The 19203-nt window shown below is 44.8% G+C and overlaps 1 pseudogene; it reads right to left on the reverse strand.

Annotated features, from left to right (window-relative positions):
- Positions 1 to 225: 225 nt before the first annotated feature.
- On the reverse strand, positions 226 to 16393 carry LOC123486836 (annotated as a pseudogene).
- Between the last annotated feature and the right edge of the window lie 2810 nt (positions 16394 to 19203).

Raw genomic sequence — 19203 nt, forward strand, 5'->3', positions numbered from 1 at the left:
CCACCAAACAATAGTGTCCTTCGCTCTCTCTCTCTCCCCGCCGAGCGGTATCTTCCCACATTCCCTTTCTCTTTAGAACCAGATAACTGCTGCTGTTGTTGCCATTGCTGCTCCACCGCTGAATCATCCTCATCCTTATAGACTGGGTTACTGCATATGTGTGTTGAGGGACTGAGGTTAGGGTTAGGGCCAGGATCGGCGGGGAGGATGCTATCGTAGACGTGGCTATGCTCCAAGGCAGACAGAGGAGGGGAGGAGGGGTCTCCGGTACCGGTAACCTGTGGTGCTGCTGCCTCGGTGAATATCCCACATTCCATCTGGATCCCGGCCAGATCCACCTCTCCCTGCCGCCGAACGGCAGCTTGTCCCGCTCCTCCTCAGGGCGTAGGCGATCAGCGCCGCTGCCGCAAAGAACGCCGACACGAACAGCACTAGCAGGCTGAGCACCAGAACCGACAGAGGGATGGAGGCCTTGGTGAGGGGACCCAGGGGGCCATGGCCTGGCACAGGGTAGCCCAGAGAGAAATCACCCGTCTGGGGCTGTGGAGCTGTTCCACTCCCCTGGTTCTCCTCCGTGGCCTGGTGGGTGTCCAGGTCTGGACAGAGGAGGTCCAGGGAAGAGAGAGCGAAGGTCTGTACCTACAACAAAGATACACAATATAAAGAAAGGCACTTTCTTTAAGTCATTGAAGCGCAACAAACCAAACAAATATAGGAACAACAGTGGAAATGCCGCCCCATGCATTCACCTAAACTGCACACCTGTGTAGAGGAGCGTCAACTTCATACATCCTATGCTGTTTATTTGCTATATAGCATCGATTCAGAGATGTTATGAATCCCGTCATTCTATGCGGTTTATTTTGCTATATAGCATCGATTCAGAGATGTTATGAACAACTAAAACAACATATTTCAATGTTTTTTAGAATATCTAATGAAGGAAAATACATTTAAATGTATTAAAGGTTGATTTTGTGTATTTGTATAGCTGAAAAGTTACAGTGAGGGAAAAAAGTATTTGATCCCCTGCTGATTTTGTACGTTTGCCCACTGACAAAGACATGATCAGTCTATAATTGCAATGGTATGTTTATTTGAACAGTGAAAGACAGAAAACAACAACAAAATCCAGAAAAACGCATGTCAAAAATGTTATAGAATTGATTTGCATTTTTAATGAGGGGAAATAAGTATTTGACCCCTCTGCAAAACATGACTTAGTACTTGGTGGCAAAACCCTTATTGGCAATCACAGAGGTCAGACGTTTCTTGTAGTTGGCCACCAGGTTTGCTACACATCTCAGGAGAAATTTTGTTTCACTCCTCTTTGCAGATCTTCTCCAAGTCATTAAGGTTTCCAGGCTGACGTTTGGCAACTCAAACCTTCAGCTCCCTCCACAGATCTTCTATGGGATTAAGGTCTGGAGACTGGCTAGGCCACTCCAGGACCTTAATGTGCTTCTTCTTGAGCCACTCCTTTGTTGCCTTGGCCGTGTGTTTTGGATCATTGTCATGCTGGAATACCCATCCACAACCCATTTTCAATGCCCTGGCTGAGGGAAGGAGGTTCTCACCCAAGATTTGATGGTACATGGCCCCGTCCATCGTCCCCTTTGATGCAGTGAAGTTGTCCTGTCCCTTAGCAGAAAAACACCCCAAAGCATAATGTTTCCACCTCCATGTTTGACGGCTGGGATAGTGTTCTTGGGGTCATAGGCAGCATTCCTCCTCCTCCAAACACAGGCGAGTTGAGTTGATGCCAAAGAGCTCAATTTTGGTCTCATCTGACCACAACACTTTCATCCAGTTCTCCTTTGAATCATTCAGATGTTCACTGGCAAACTTCAGACGGGCCTGTATATGTCCTTTCTTGAGCAGGGGGGACCTTGGGGGGCGGTGCAGGATTTCAGTCCTTCACGGCATAGTGTGTTACCAATTGTTTTCTTGGTGACTATGGTCCCAGCTGCCTTGAGAGATCATTGACAAGATCCTCCCGTGTAGTTCTGGGCTGATTCCTCACCATTCTCGTGATCATTGCAACTCCACGAAGGTGAGATCTTGCATGGAGCCCCAGGCCGAGGAGATTGACAGTTCTTTCTGTTTCTTCCATTTCGCGAATAATCGCACCAACTGTTGTCACCTTCTCACCAAGCTACTTGGCGATGGTCTTGTAGCCCATTCCAGCCTTGTGTAGGTCTACAATCTTGTCCCTGACATCCTTGGAGAGCTCTTTGGTCTTGGACATGGTGGAGAGTTTGGAATCTGATTGATTGATTGCTTCTGTAGACAGGTGTCTTTTATATAGGTAACAAGCTGAGATTGGGAGCACTCCCTTTAAGAGTGTGCTCCTAATCTCAGCTCGTTACCTGTATAAAAGACACCTGGGAGCTCAGAAATCTTTCTGATTGAGAGGGGTCAAATACTTATTTCCCCTCATTAAAATGCAAATCAATTTATAACATTTTTGACATGTGTTTTTCTGGATTTTTCTGTTGTTATTCTGTCTCTCACTGTTCAAATAAACCTACCATTAAAATTATAGACTGATCATGTCTTTGTCAGTGGGCAAACGTACAAAATCAGCAGGGGATCAAATACTTTTTCCCTCACTGTACCTGTCCCACTATTCAAACGCCATTCAAGGGAAGTGGGACAGTACTATAAATCAGATTTCATAAAATATAATAATTGTTTACATGAGTAGTTATTATATTTTATAACACTACCAATAACTATTAATTTTAACACCAATATGTTGAAATATAATTGACAGAATGGTTTCAAATGAGTTTCAACGGATCACCCCATCTAGGAAAACTGACCACACCCACTACAATATCACACTAACTAAAACCATTTTTCCATGCACAGAACACATTCAGCAACAACCCAAAAACATGAGTTATGATTGGGTTGCAAAATTACCATAGGACAGTACCCTCCAACACAAATGTACCACTCCACCTGATGTCCCACTAATGCTGACATCCTCCTAAGCCTGTCGAGAACACAGCTGTTTAAATCTTTGTATAGAGTATTAATGTTAATCTAATTGTGAATCTAACTGTCGAGAACAGGGCTAGAGAAATACAGTTGTTTGATTTGAGAAGGACGGGCAGTTAGTTGATAGACACGAGACCTAGTGGGAAGTTCGTATGATACGCACTACAGCAGTCTCATTGATTTGATATCAACTCGTTATAGGCCAGTAACGAGTTGCCACGGACTGAGGAGCAACTTTGTGTGAATGAAATGCGTGAATGGCCGGTAGAAATCTCTGGGTCATAATTGCCTAATTTTGAGCTTGCCTACAGACATAGCATACTGGTTATTGTTTTTGAGTCGTAATCAAATGCTAGACTACACAGTTGTTCTGGCGAGATTGTGATAACCAAGCTTTACCCTGTACAGTCGTGGTCAAAAAAGTTTTGAGAATGTACACAAGTATTGGTCTTCCAAAGTTTGCTGCTTCAGTGTTATGAGATATTTTTGTCAGATGTTGCTATGGTATACTGAAGTATAATTACAAGTATTCCATAAGTGTCAAAGGCTTTTATTGACAATTACATTAAGTTTATGCAAAGAGTCAATATTTGCAGTGTTGATCCTTCTTTTTCAAGACCTCTGCAATCCGCCCTGGCATGCTGTCAATTAACTTCTGGGCCACATCCTGACTGATGGCAGCCCATTCTTGCATAATCAATGCTTGGAGTTTGTCAGAATTTGTGGGTTTTTGTTTGTCCACCCGCCTCTTGAGGATCGACCACAAGTTCTCAATGGGATTAAGGTCTGGGAGTTTCCTGGGCATGGACCCAAAATGTTGATGTTTTGTTCCCCAAGCTACTTAGTTATCACATTTGCCTTATGGCAAGGTGCTCCATCATGCTGGAAAAGGCATTGGTCGTCACCAAACTGTTCTTGGATGGTTGGGAGAAGTTGCTCTCGGAGGATGTGTTGGTACCATTCTTTATTCATGGCTGTGTCCTTAGGCAAAATTGTGAGTGAGCCCACTCCCTTGGCTGAGAAACACATGAATGGTCTCAGGATGCTTTACTGTTGGTATGACACAGGACTGATGGTAGCGCTCACCTTGTCTTCTCCGGACAAGGTGTTTTCCGGATGCCCCAAACAATCGGAAAGGGGATTAATCAGAGAAAATGACTTTACCCCAGTTCTCAGCAGTCCAATCCCTGTACCTTTTGCAGAATATCAGTCTGTCCCTGATGTTTTTCCTGGAGAGAAGTGGCTTCTTTGCTTTCCTTCTTGACACCAGGCCATCCTCCAAAAGTCTTCTTCTCTCTGTGCATGCAGATGCACTCCACATCTGCCTGCTGCCATTCCTGAGCAAGCTCTGCACTGGTGGTGCCCCGATCCCGCAGCTGAATCAACTTTAGGAGACGGTCCTGGCGCTTGCTAGACTTTCTTGGGTGCCCTGACGCCTTCTTCACAACAATTGAACCTCTCTCCTTGAAGTTCTTGATGATCCGATAAATGGTTGATTTAGGTGCAATCTTACTGAGCAACAATATCCTTGCCTGTGAAGCCCTTTTTGTGCAAAGCAATGATGACGGCACGTGTTTCCTTGCAGGTAACCATGAGTTAACAGAGGAAGAACAATGATTTCAAGCACCACCCTCATTTTAAAGCTTCCAGTCTGTTATTCTAACTCAATCAGCATGACAGAGTGATCTCCAGCCTTGCCCTCGTCAACACTCTCACCTGTTAACGAGAGAATCACTTAGGGACATGATGGCAGCTGGTCGCCTTTTGTGGGGGCTGAAATGCAGTGGAAATGTTTTTTTGGGGATTAGAATTCATTGTCATGGCAAGAGGGACTTTGCAATTAATTGCATTCATCTGATCACTCTTTATGACATTCTGTAGTATATGCAAATTGCCATCATCAAAACTGAGGCAGCAGACTTTGAAAATTAGTATTTGTGTCATTCTCAGGAAACTTTTGACCATGACTGTAGTTTGTCAGCCAAATGGTACTATTGTTTGGAATAAATGCGTCAACTTGTAAAAACCTACAAGTAACGTTCGCCATGGTACATTTGTTCTAACCACTATAGGCATTGGTCTTTGAGCTGATTAAATAATATCAATCATCCTTCTTGGTTTATGTCGCATAAAACCCTCATGGAATTGTTCACTCTCTCTCTTCCGAACCGAACAGCTGCACCAAGGTGCTAGGAAAAGTAAAGTTTGACTCGCTCAAACCGCAGAAGTTATTAAAACTGATGGGTGTTCATGGCCTTAACTGACTTGATATTCCGTGCAGAATATAACACTGCTAATTAAATGCAAATGTTAACTTTTTAGTTCTCTTCAGTTAGTGAAAGACAGCGAGATTGAAAGAGAAAAAGCTCCCTCTCTCCCGGTCTAAATGACTAACCGCCTACCAAGAGTGTCGGCATATTCAACTTTCTTGTGACGTGTTGTAAGTGTCGTAACCTAGACATTTGTAATCCCTACATCTTTCTAAACAATGTATGTTTTGTTGGGTTAATGTTAACATAGTAGCCTGTACTGTGTATCCGACTGGGCACACACTGGTTGAATCAACGTTGTTTTCACGCCATTTCAATAACATTACATTGAACCAACGTGAATTGACGTCTGTTCCCAGTGGAATGTTATCAGTGTACACATTGAGTTTAACCACGTCACAAGCTGACTGATACTGGTTCCCTGTTGTGTAATACTGATAACAGCATACCACCGTATTCCCTTAGCGTGAGTGGTGATGATTATAGAGCCGCCTCCCATATTGTACTGTCCTCACACTATCATCCTATAGTCCCAAGACAATGGTTATGTTTGTAGAGAAGCCTTTGTTATGAGATGCAATTAAGCCACAGCACAAAATCCTTGGATTTGGCATTTTGTCACTTGGTGTTCAATGAGCTTAGGATATTCTCCGGAAATAAAAAATAACGCAAATAAATAAACCACTTTAAACTGAATAGACTGTCTGGTAATGAACTGTTTGTAAGGTCTTGCCGTTGTGGTTTAATTTGTCTGTTGTGTGTGATATTACTGATCCTTTTTCAACTTCCCCTCTGCTAGCGAGTAAAATTGTGGCATGATTGCTGATTCTTCTCCATAGCCAGTTTGCGCCTTAAAACCCTTTTGTGCATTCATTTTAACCTTGTTCTAAGGTTGTACCTAAAAGCAAGTTTGTGTTTGTACCTGTACCTCTCTATTCGGAATAGATGTCTGTTTTGCAGAAATAGCCTACTAGTGTAAACTGCTGTTGGCTCCTCCTGTGATATTTTGGACATTGCTACTAGGTTTGTAGACTGTAACCTGGAGTTCTGTATTATTGCCTCTCTCTCTGAGTGAGGATACTGTTTTTGCTCTCACAAATAGGCTAATAGGCTTGTCAGTGTTTGACTGAGCCACGGTATTGAGCTGCTGCAAGCAGTATAGAGTATGGTCTGAATATCCACCCTATTGTTAAGAATTTTCTGCTAGTGAGTGCAAGGGTTGCCATGCTTCCTCTATCGAGACTAGATTTGACTTAGTCAGTACATTTTGATTTAGACACTTATCTTAAGGTGATAATCTATAACTGTGGTGTCTGTACCCTTTCTCATTGAGGTAGGTGTACACTTTTATTTTACGAAGGAATGTTCAGTGTCAACTAATATCGCCATTGATTGTCCTGCCAGTAAGTGAAGTGAGGCTGGCATCCCCACTTGCCTATACAACTGTAGACTAAGATGTTTGTTTTGGCACTCCTGTAAAGGGTGAACCTAACTATTGTGCCCACTAGTATCCATTCTCTTTGTATTGGGCACGTTTTTGGCGTGTCCAAATTAGCATCGCTAATAGTCAAAGCCTATCCATGACAACCCTGGGCACACCCTGGTTGAATCAATATGTTTCCGCCTAATTTCAATGAAATTCGTTGGCAACCAACGTGGAATAGGTGTTGAATTGACGTCTGTGCCCAGTGGGAAGGTACACAACCTTATTTATATAATAATTATAGAGCCACATCCCATATCGTATTGTCCCACACTAACATCCTGTAGTCCCATAGTTTGCTTATGTTTGTTATAGCTAAATGACTTGTGAATACTGTGAGCTATTGAAATAGCTGTTCTATGATGCCTACAGTAGCAGCTAATGTGTGATGTTCCATGTAGACATACATTCCTCGAGCCTTTTGAAAACATTAACCTTGAGCCACTTGTCCTTCAGACAAGTACACTATATATACAAATGTATGTGGACACCCCTTCAAATGAGTGGATTTGGATTTCAGCCCACGCTGTTGCTGACAGGTGTATAACATCTAGCACACAGAATCATGCAATCTCCTACACAAACATTGGCAGTAGAAAGAGCTCAGTGACTTAAAATTCAACGTGTGCAGCAGTCATAGGTGCCACCTTTCGCAAGCAAGTGCAGTTCAGTCAAATTTCTGCCGCCAGAGCTGCCCCAGTCAACTGTAAGTGCTGTTATTCTGAAGTGTGTCGCGTTCGTTGATGAACAGGTCCGACCAAGGCGAGCGCGTGATATGTAAACATGTTTATTACGAATAAACACACAACAAAATAATAAACCGCGTGACGTCTAAGGCACACTAACAAACCTCACACGGAACAAGATCCACAACCCACTAGTGCCAATGGGCTGCCTAAGTAATGGCCCCAATCAGAGACAACGAACGATAGCTGCCTCCGATTGGGAAATCACACCGCCAACATAGATCTAGACATACTAGACTTATAACATAGACCTACACCACATAGAAAATACACCTGACTCAACAAAATAAGAGTCCCCAGAGATCAAAGGGCGTGACAAAGTGTGAAACATCTAGGAGCAACAACGGCTCCAGCGCGAAGTGGTAAGCCACACAAGCTCCAGCGGACGCCTGAGTGCACGTAAAAATCGTCGTCCTCGGTTGCAACACTCACTACCGAGTTCCAAACTGCACCTCTGGAAGCAACGTCAGCTCTAAGAACTGTTAGTCGGGAGCTTCACATGGAAATGGGTTTCCATGGCCGAGCAGCCGCACTCAAGCAAAGATCACCATGCGCAATGCCAAGCGTCGGCTGGAGTGGTCTGCATAACACTCCCCTTCATTGACTCTGGAGCAGTGGAAACGCGTTCTCTGGAATGATGAATCACGCTTCAATGCCCGTGATTTTGGGAATGAGATGTTAGGCAGCAGTGTCCACATACTTGCCTGTTCTCATATGGGTTAATCTGTCCTTGTTAAGCTAGTTCGCGAAACTCATGTCCAACCTGAAGGAAAACACACCCAGATTGTAATCTAATCTAGATTGTAATCTAATCAACTAAATTTAAATGATAGGATTTAAGCTGCTTCGCTCTTCTTTAATATCTGCTGTCCAATGAACTGAATAACACAGTTTTTCCTGTACCACAGCTTCCTGTCTCAGATTATTTTTGTATTATTCTGATACGTAAATTCGGGAACCCCATTTAGTATGATATGTTACGTTTCAGTATGGTATGTATTAATTTGTGGATATCCATCATCCATATTTGTATGATATATTACGAAGTACAATTTTGTATATGTTATGAATTACAATTAGTACAGTACTTAGTACAATATAACCAATTTGCCAAATTGTACAATATGTTATGAATTTGCAAAAGCAGTATGAGATGTTGCGAATGGCGTTTTTTGTTGTTGCTGGCGTTAGCTAGGTGGCTAAAGCTAGCGTTGAATAGCTGGCCCAATAATTCGTTAGCTGGGTTAGGGGTTAGGGTTAAGGTTAGTAGTTAGGTTAAGAGTTTGAATGGTTATGGTTAGAGTTAGGGAAAGGGTTGCTTTAACATGCTTTAGTGATTGCAAAGTAGTTAAAAAAGTAGTAAGTAGTTGAAAAGGTGCTAATTAGCTAAAATTCTCCATGATGAGATTCGAACACACAACCTTGGGCTGCTAGACTTTCTCTCGAATATGCCTACCCTATCCACTCCGACCAACCACCCTTCTTTAGTTTTTTGCCTTAGTAATCTTCTGTCTTATGTTAGGGCTGTTATGGTGAGCTTCATGAAATGGGTTTCATGGCCAGAGTCGCACTCTACAAGTCTAAAATCACCATGCGCTTAATGCCAGCGTCAGCTGGATGTGGTGTATAGCTTCGCCGCCATTGGACACCTTGCGGCGGTGGAAATGCGTTCTCTGGAGTGATGAATCGCGCTTCGTCATCTGTTCAGTCCGAACAGACAAATCTGTTGTTTGGCGGATGCCAGGAGAAGTGCTACCTGCCCTAAATAGTGCCAACTGTAGAGTTTTGGTGGAGGTGGAGATAGTGGTCTGGGACTGTTTTTTCATTGTTCGGAGCTGAAAGGCCCTTAGTTCCAGTGAAAGGAAATGTTAGCGCTTTACAGCATACAATGACATTCTAGATGATTCTGGTGCTTTGAGGGCCAGGGATACGCTAGGTAGAACGATCGGCTAAAAAGCGTATAACTTATGTGGCAACAGTTTGGGAAGGCCCTTTCCTGTTTCAGCATGATAATGCCCCCGTGCACAAAAGCTAGGTCCATACAGAACTGGTTTGTCGAGATCGGGGAAACCCGACCAGCCTGCACAGAGCCCTGACCTCAGCCCAATCCGAACACTTTTGGGATAAATTGGACCGCACGACTGTGCAAGCCCAGGCCCCTAGTGTCGCGCAACATCAGTGGCAGGGCTCTTGCTAATGCTCTTGTTGCTGAATGGAAGCAAGTCGCATGCAGCAATGTCCCTCCATCTAGTGGAAAGCCTTTCCAGATGAGTGAAGGCTGTTATAGCAGCAAAGGGGACAACTCCATATCTAATGCCCATGGTTATTTTGGAATGAAATGTTTGAATAGCAGGTGTCCACACATACCTTTGGTCATGAAGTGTATGTGACTGAAAATGTTGTTGTTTTGTGTTGTATGATGCAAGAAACCACAAGACGAAATAAAAATGCATTATTATTCCCATACCATTAACATTAAAGAGAGTCAGACAAAAACATAAGCTAGCCTTTGCCTATTGGCTTCCAGCGCTTATTCAACCTGTCTCCAAAAATACAACACTGCCCCCTTTGATATAAAAATATGCTATTTACCTGACTTGCTTATACAATGATGCCTAGAAATGTACGTGTTGTTTTGCTCTTGAGGAATCAATCACTCCCCAACTCACTAACTAGCAAAGAATATGCACAAATGTGCTACAGCGCGGCTACATACATTGATCTCAAAACAAGCGCAATAGAATCCTCCTCCGGTCTGCTCCTTAAATATAAAAATCACATACTAAGTCTTGTGTTTTTGGTATGTTTCATTTAATGGCTAATTTATGTTGATTAGATCACAATTCCCACAGTACAGGGAAAAGTTGATATTATAAACCACAGGTGTCAAACTCATTCCGCCCAGTGTCTCGGGTTTGGCATCTCCTCCCTTGATTGATTAATTCAAGGTCACTGATTAGTAAAGAACTATCTGACTAGCAGACACTGGAGGCCCTACATGTATTGAGTTTTGACACCCCTGGTGTGAGGCTAGCAAGGGCAAACTCTAGTAATCTCATGTGACTCTGCGGGCTTGTAAATCAGCTTAGAGGAAACATTACTTCCTGAAATCCGTTGTTTTGGACTCTGCGTGCTTGGAGAGTTCTCTGAAGACCGTTGGTTCCAGACAAATATGTAAAGAGTTGTCCAGCTCGATCTCATCTTCCCAGATTTGAAGCTGTGAGCGTGTAATCTGTGTTTGTTACTTTTTGTATCTGTTATTATTGGATATCTTTCCCTTGAAAATTGCCTTAGTGTCTCTGGCCGTATTCCAGGACATTCAAACTGCTCTTTTGTTCTTTGTGAAATGATATGGAAGCACCCCACATATTTTCCCTTCCTTTCTTAGTTTGATTCCATTTAGCATTTTGCCAAAATCTTTATTATTCGTTATCCTGTACATTCCGCACAATTTCTTAATAAATCTGTTGTTATAAAAAGTATCTACTGTTCTCCACTGAATGCATTGCTTGTCATTTTAAAGTACTAAATTGCCTTCAGATAGAATTATGTGATAAGTTGTATTTATCCCTTGTTGCTAAATGATAGTTTCTTAATGACTCAGAACAAACAAGTGGTGCCCGATTAATTAATTCACAAAGACAATCCTTTACACCTGGGAAGTGCGGCGTCAAGGGGGAGAATGGTAAATGGTATGGTAATGTGAACTGGTGCCATGAGACTTAGCACTGCCAGTACCTGTAGTCTCTTCTGGTGAGTGACAGACCACCTCCCCCCACCACCACCAACGCCTCCAGGCCCTCCAGCTGGCGCTTCAGAAGGGCCGCATCACACCTGCACTCCCATGGGTTCTGGTCCACCTGGGGAAGGAGATAATGACAAGGGAATGTGATTGGTGCATTACAAAATGATACATATCTGGACTTGTCAGTTAGATGCTCTAGGATCCTTGCAGACAGACTGACACACACATCTGTTTATACACTTAACACTTTACACACAAACACCTATAACCATACACACCGCCCCCCAACACACACCCTGTCTGCACACACACGTAACCCCCTACAAACACCCCCTCCCCATCCCTTCCTTCCTTACCTGCACCAGTCCAGTGAGGTGCTCTAACACCCCCTCTACAGGCAGGCTGAGAAGTGGACATTCTTTGGAGGACGAGGCGGGAGAGGGAGATGCCCTGGAACACTCCAACAGGGAAGTGACCTCAGCAGGTTAGCGTTGAGGAAGTGCAGCTGGAGAGACGGCATGGGGCTGAACACTCCCGCCTCCACCCATAGTTCTCATTGTACTCAAATACAGGTACCTACAGGAGACATGATCATATAGAAGCCAGGAGCGTGTGTGTGTGTTTGCTGTGTGTGTGTGTGTGTGTGCATGTGTGTGCCTGTCAGTCCTACCTGAGGAATTAAGAAGACCCAGGAACATGTGTGGAGGCTAAGCCTCTGCAGGTTGTTGTCAGTTTTCAGGTAGAGACTCCTCAGTCGGCCCAGGCTGGAGAGCTCCCTCCCTGGAGAACCAGACAGAAAGAAAGAGAGAGAGAAAGGAGAGAGTGACAAGAGAGAGAGAGAGAGAGGGAGGGAGAAAGGAAACAGAGAAAGAGAGGGCGTGACAGACAGAGAGGGAGAGAGAGCGAGCGAAAGAGAGAAGGAAACAGAGAGGGCAGAGGTAAATACAGGGCGTCTTGCCCATTGCGCTGAGGCCCCTCAATTTTATCCATGTATGCCTTTGTAATCTAGGTTATAGGCCTATTATTGTTTATTTTTTACGCATAGTCGTCATAGATATGGCGTGGCCATTAGGTACTTCCGTGTATGAAGCCTCTGGCAAAACATAATCTGAACTTCAGGGAGATCCTCTGGCTAAAGATAACCTGAATAAAGGAGACCCTCTGGCTAAAGACAACCTGAATAAAGGAAGCTCACTCTCGCTAACGACAACCTGAATAAAGTCCGCAAGCTACACAACCTGAACCCTAGGAGATCACTCTGGCTAGATAACAACCTGAATACAGGAGATCCTCTGGGTCAAGACAACCTGAATACAGGAGCTCTCTCGCTAATGACAACCTGAATAAAGGAGCGATCCACTGGCTAACAACAGCCTGAATACAGGGAGATCCTCTGGCTATCAACAACCTGAATACAGGAGATCTCGACAACAGGCCTGAATAGGGGAGATCCTCTGGCTAACGACTTAGCTAGACCAGCGGAGTCCTCTGGCTAACAGCAGCCTGAATCAAAGGAGATCCTCTGGCTAACAACAACCTGAGTCAAGGAGATCCTCTGGCTAACAACAGGCCTGAATAAGGGGGTATCAGGTTGTTTCCCAGGTGAAGTAGATCCAGACTGGAAAAATTCCAGAAATCTGACTTATAGATCCACTGGATGAGGTTGCCGCTGAGGTACAGCTTCCGAAATCCGTTGAGGCGTGGCGTGAGCTGGACACGTTATGGAAGCCCCTCTCCTTACAGTTGACTCAGGCCTAGGTCTGGAACAATTATAGTGAATCAGCTTTATTTGTACAGCTCTTTTCATACAACATTTCAGCCCAAAGTGTTTTGCATTGAGCACATATGCAAAGGTAGTCTCAGCAGTATGACATCATCCAGACACAGGCGGGCGACTTCCTGTTTACAGACAACAACATCATTCAGATTTGTCACTGCTGGTGCGTAGTGCCATGTTGTCCCTGTGTTTGTGTCCCTTGTGGCAAGGCCACATTGTAGAAACCCAATGGTAGCGGTCTTGGCTATTCACATTTTTGTTTGTTGTTTATATCTGAGCAGCAGGAAGTCACCCGCTGTGTGTGATGATGTCACACTGCTGAGCCAAAGAAGTACCATCCAAAACTGTACCTGAGATGGAGTTACAGGTTCACCCCCAGAGGACAGATGATGGGGATGGGGCGCGAGTCTGGTACCCCGCGATGGGAGGGGCTGGTTGAGGAGAAGGCTACGCTGGGTGGGGGGTCGTCCTGGAGGGCGGGGGACGTTGGTGGGCCGAGGGGACCTGTCTCTCTCCCTCCGCTCCGCTGATGATGAAACGTTGGGCCCGAAGATGAGGTATGTGTGTTCCTGATGGTGAACCATGGAGGATGGCTAGCCCAGTGGGTCTGGGCATTCCAGGGTTGGGGTTCGCTTCGGGGTTAGAGGGCGGATGCTGAGGGGCTGGCCCCCTCCTTGCTTCTCCCTCTCTCCCTCCTTCTCCTTCTCCTTTTCCCCATCTCTCCCTCCACCTCTCCAGCACACAGCTCTTTGCGTGGTATCTCCCTCAGGTCTTTCCCGTGCAGGTGGAAGGGGTATTCGCAGGTGATGTCCCCCACCACCGCAGTGTAAGGGGATGTGTCCCAGCCAGGTCTGCAGCTGGACAGCCTCACAGCCACAGATCCAGGGGTTCTCCTCCAGCTGGAGCTCCATCAGGCTGCGGCCCCGTGCTCCAGGGTCCCGGCGTAGGCCAGGCTCTTCAGGGCGGTTCCCCGCCCAGGTCCAGGTGGGTCAGAGACACAAATCTGGGGGTGGAGGGGGATCATTAGGGCTGGGGTCAATTCCATTTCAATTCAGGAATGAAACTGAAATTCCAATTTCCACATTAGCGAAAAAGTGGAATTGGAATTGGTGATCTTATTGAAGAATAAGGAAAATTTATAAATGTGATTGAAAACAACTTTTCCAGACAGTTACAGTGGGGAGAACAAGTATTTGACACACTGCCATTTTGCCGGTTTCCTACTTAAAGCATATGTAGAGGAGTCTGTCATTTTTATCACTTGGTAGCTTCAACTGTGAGAGATGGAATCTAAAACTAAAATCCAGAAAAATCACATTGTATGATTTTAAGTAATTAAATTGCATTTTTATTGCATGACATAGAAGTATTTGATCACCTACCAACCCAAATGCCAGCTCTCTCACAGACCTGTTAAGTTTTCTTTAAGAAGCCATCCTGTTCTCCACACTCTCATTACCTGTATTAACTGCACCTGTTATTTGGACTCGTTACCATATAAAACACCTGTCCCACTCAATCAAACAGACTCCAACCTCTCCACAATGGCCAAGACCAGAGAGCTGTGCTTAAGGACATCAGGGATAAAATTGTGGGCCTGCACAAGGCTGGGATAGGCTACAGGACAATAAGCAAGCAGCTTGGTGAGAAGGCAGCAACTGTTGGCGCAATTATTAGAAAATGGAAGAAGTTCAAGATGACGGTCAATCACCCACTCAGTCTGGGGCTCCATGCAAGATCTCACCTCGAGGGCATCATGATCCGCAGAGGAAGGTGGGATCAGCCCCCAGAACTACACGGCAGGACCCTGGTCAATGACCTGAAGGGAGCTGGAACCACAGTCTCAAAAAAACCATGTAGTAACACACTACGCCGCCATAGATTAAAATCCTGCAGTGCACGCAAGGTCCCCCTGCTCAAGCCAGCGTATGCTCCAGGCCCGTCTGAAGTTTGCCAATATGACCATCTGGATGATCCAGAGGAGGAATGGGAGAAGATCATGTGGTCTGATGAGACAAAAAATATAGCTTTTGGTCTAAACTCCACTCGCCGTGTTTGGAGGAAGAAGAGAGGATGAAATACAACCCCAAGAACACCATCCCAATTGTGAAGCATGGAGGTGGAAACATCATTCTTTAGGGATGCTTTTCTGCAAAGGGACAGGACGACTGCACCGTGAGGGGGATGGATGGGGCCATGTATCGCGAGATCTTGGCCAGCAACTCCTTCCCTCAGTAAGAGCTTCATTGAAGATGGGTCGTGGCTGGAGTCCTTCCAGCACCGACAGCGACCAGAAACACACAGCCAGGGCAACTAAGGAGTGGCTCCTGAAGCTTATCTCAAGGTCCTGGAGTGGCCTGTGCCAAGTCTCGAACCTGAATCAATAGAAAATCTTTGGAGGGAGCTGAAAGTCACAGTATTGCCCAGCGACAGCCCCAAAGCCTGAAGGATCTGGGAAGGTCTGTATGGAGTGGGCCAAAATCCCTGCTGCAGTGTGTGCAAACCTGGTCAAGACCTACAGGAAGCACTTGTAGTCTCTGTAATTGCAAACAAAGATTTCTGTTACCAAATATTAAGTTCTGCTTTTCCCTGATGTTTCAAATACTTATGCTCATGCAATAAAAATGCAAATTAATTACGTAAAAATCATACAATGTGATGTTCTGAGTTTTGTTCAGATTCCATCTCACAGTTGAAGTGTACCTATGATAAAAATTACAGACCTCTACATGCTTTGTAAGTAGGAAAACCTGCCACAAAATCGGCAGTGTATCAAATACTTATTCTCCCCATGTACCTTGGTCAGAGTGAGAAACAGACCCATCATGTGGACATGTGGTAAAGACACGTGTAACACAGTGAAGGAGTTAATAAGCAGGTAGATACCTGAAGAGTGAGGAGGAGTAGAGCAGGGATCAGGTTGTCGTTGAGGATGAGCAGGCGTGGTTTATGCAGGTAGCGTGGCGCAGCCCCGCTGTCGTGCGTTTGTTCAGCATTGTAGTCAGCCCCTGTAGGTAGAGGGGATAGAGTAAAGTCCGATGATTGTAACGCCAAACAGGAACTCATCCGGCTCCAGGAGATCACACATAACTTATCGTTGTCACAGTAAGTATGGATGATGACTGATCACAGTGATTATTGATGAGGATTGATCACAGTGTTTATTGATGGTTCTGATGGGTAGTAATGATGGCAGGCCTGCCTGCAGGTACTCCAGTGCCTCCCAGGCCAAGAAGGTGTGCGTTGCGGAACACCTCCAGTTTGTTCTCGTGGAGGTAGAGGCGTCTCAGTGTCCCTAGACCATGAAAGCAGCTCGGCCCGCGGATGTCCTGCAGCGTTGTTGGCTAGGTTTACTCGCCACGGCATTGCTTTGGTGCAGGAAGCCGATTTGCTATGAGAGAGCCTCAAGGAGTTCCTCTGCAGGTTGAGGATTGAGGGGCGGAGCCAGGACCTGGGACACCTGATTGATTGATTGGTTGGTGGACATTATTTTTATCATATACAAATGCAGTACAGTACAGAACAGGGCTGTTTTTATTATTATACTACTGCAGTATGTATATTATAATATGAAGTACATTAGATTAAGGTAATCACCTGGCTGGCGTTAGTGAAGCCCCGCCCATCACAGTGCACGTGCAACACGCCACTCTTTGACCTCGCATTAGCCTGCCGGTTTCAAGCTACGTTTCGTCCCACCTCCTCCTTCGAGCTGTCCACCATTGGGGTTGTGTGTGGAGGTGGGCGTCAGGGTGTGAGTGTGTGTGTGTGTCGATGGTCACACACCCAGACCACCACAGACAGCAGGGAGAGCCACAGCATCTGCCTGCCTTCATGCCCAGCCCAGGGCAGCTGACCCCACCCCCTCACCGCCCTGCACTTACAGAAACACACACACACACATGGCTACTGTTAAACGAAATTCTACCAAACCCACCAGAGTGATGTTAATGCATGTCCCTTTGTTTAAGAACCTGGCACCATCCAGCGTTGCGTTGCTGTGCCTAGGACTCTGGTTTCACACATCCTGGAACCACCACTTGGACAGTTACCAGAATTAACCAGTCTTCACATAGTGAAAATATAGTTTTATATAGTTTTATTATATAGATATATGAGTTATGAGTGCTATATATAGTCTTATAAACTGGGTGGTTCGAGCCCCTGAATGCTGATTGGCATTGGTATAGCCAACCCATGTATACCACGGGTATGACAAAACATTTATTTTTACTCTTTCAATTATAGTTGTACCCAGTTTATAATATGTCTATAACACCGTCGCGTTGCATCATGCTTAAGAACAGCCCTTAGCACGTGGTATAGTGGCCATATACCACACCCATAGAGTATGATATAGTTATAGTTTGCATAGTATATATAGTTATATATAAGGCGTTATAGCCACGGTTCAGGGTACCTAACGCTCCAGGTTCATAGCAACACCCAGAACACCCATTACATTCGTCAACAAAACCTTCAACAGCAATCCAAATCCACATTATAATAAATTGGATTTGATTACCATGATAATACAGCTTAAATAGCATGAGAGGATCAGAAAGACCTCTTGGGACATAAAGTCTTAACAAATCATAATGACAGTCAGAGCGTGCTGATGAAGATAATCAAATAATATATTAGAAACAAAGCTGACGGATGGATGAGAGGGAGAAGACTGCACTGAGAAAACAAGAGCTGCAATTTAATTCTCACGCTTTGTCTTTCACCAGGAAAATAACATCTAAATCAGGAGTCTCTCTTTGCCTGCCTCATGTAACTTAGAGGCCACCATGCAGAAGGTAATGGGCTGCTAATTAAAAAATCAATAACAATCAGAAGCTACTAGCCTAATTTCGTAACCTCGTCCCCAGAGCTCAATTGCTCCTGCATATAGACAGACAGAGCAGCGGCCCCAGGCTCTAATTGCTCCTGCTACATATAGACAGGCAAAGAAAGCCGGCTGGCTGAGTGGGCGAGATTAGTTTAACTTATAGCACACACTTAAGAAGGCCATGATAATGAAGGTTTAAAAAAAAGAGCCAATAAAAGGTATAATGTGTGATAATGCAGTGATGGATAAGGCGTTTGCTAAATGGCTAAAATGTAAAATGTAATAACAATAACAGCAATTACAACAATGATAGAGTAACAATAAGGATAATGTAATAAAGGGCAGTGATAATGTAACAATAGCCATGATCATATCATAAAGGGTAATGATAATGTAACAATAAGGATAAATGTCATAAAAGGTGATGATAAGGTAATAGCGTGAATCGGTGGCTGCGGAACATGCTGCAGTACGATAAACGGGCAACCTGAGATGAGATGTCAGAGAGGTGATTATGACAGAGGGATGAGGAAGGAAGAGGGATGAGGAGAGAAGAGGGAGAAGGGGAGTGGAAAAGAGAGGGGCGAGGAGAGGATGAGTAGATATGAGAAGAAGAGTGGAGAGCAGGGAAAAAGAGGGAAGATTGGAGGAAGGGGGAAATGAGCAGAAGAAGAGAGGAGCAGAAGAGAGAGAAAGAAGAGAACAAGAGAGAGGACTAGGTCTTCTGAGAAGAGGGAGGAGAAGAGAGGGAGGAGCAGAATGTTATGCTCGGGTAGAGAGGATTGATTTACGTAACCATGAGAAACCGTGAGTCAGTCAGTCAAGGCTACTGCAGTGTCTCCCTCTTTTTCTCTCTCTCGCTATATCTCACTCCCTCTCTCTCTCATACCCCCCTTGCCTTACACACACACACACACACACACACACACACACACACAGGATAGCTCCAAGTAGAGGCTCAAATCTATTGATATTGATTGTATCAAAAGCCTTCCTTCTCCCTGCACACAGTGTTCCCTGGCTGGAGAAAAGAGAGAGAGAGAGAGAGAGAGAGAAAAAAAAAAAGAGAGAGGGGGGGGTTTGTAGATTCAGTGGATAGATACATGCAAGTTTGTATTGGGTGGATAAATACCTGCAGGTTTGTGGACTCTAGTATCCTTTTCACACTATAATTCTGACATTAAACATATTGTGCTGGATCGATAATTAAATAGCCACTATTGAAGTATTGCAATTTGGTCCTCGTTGGGGAATGACTGTCTGACCTACAAGACAACACTGTTTACCTGCTCTAGCCACTTGATTGGCTAATAACTCAGCCCCCCCTCTCTCTCCTGTCTCC

The sequence above is a fragment of the Coregonus clupeaformis genome, unplaced genomic scaffold (genome assembly GCF_020615455.1).
Source record: "Coregonus clupeaformis isolate EN_2021a unplaced genomic scaffold, ASM2061545v1 scaf1330, whole genome shotgun sequence".
NCBI classification, from domain to species: Eukaryota; Metazoa; Chordata; class Actinopteri; order Salmoniformes; family Salmonidae; genus Coregonus; species Coregonus clupeaformis.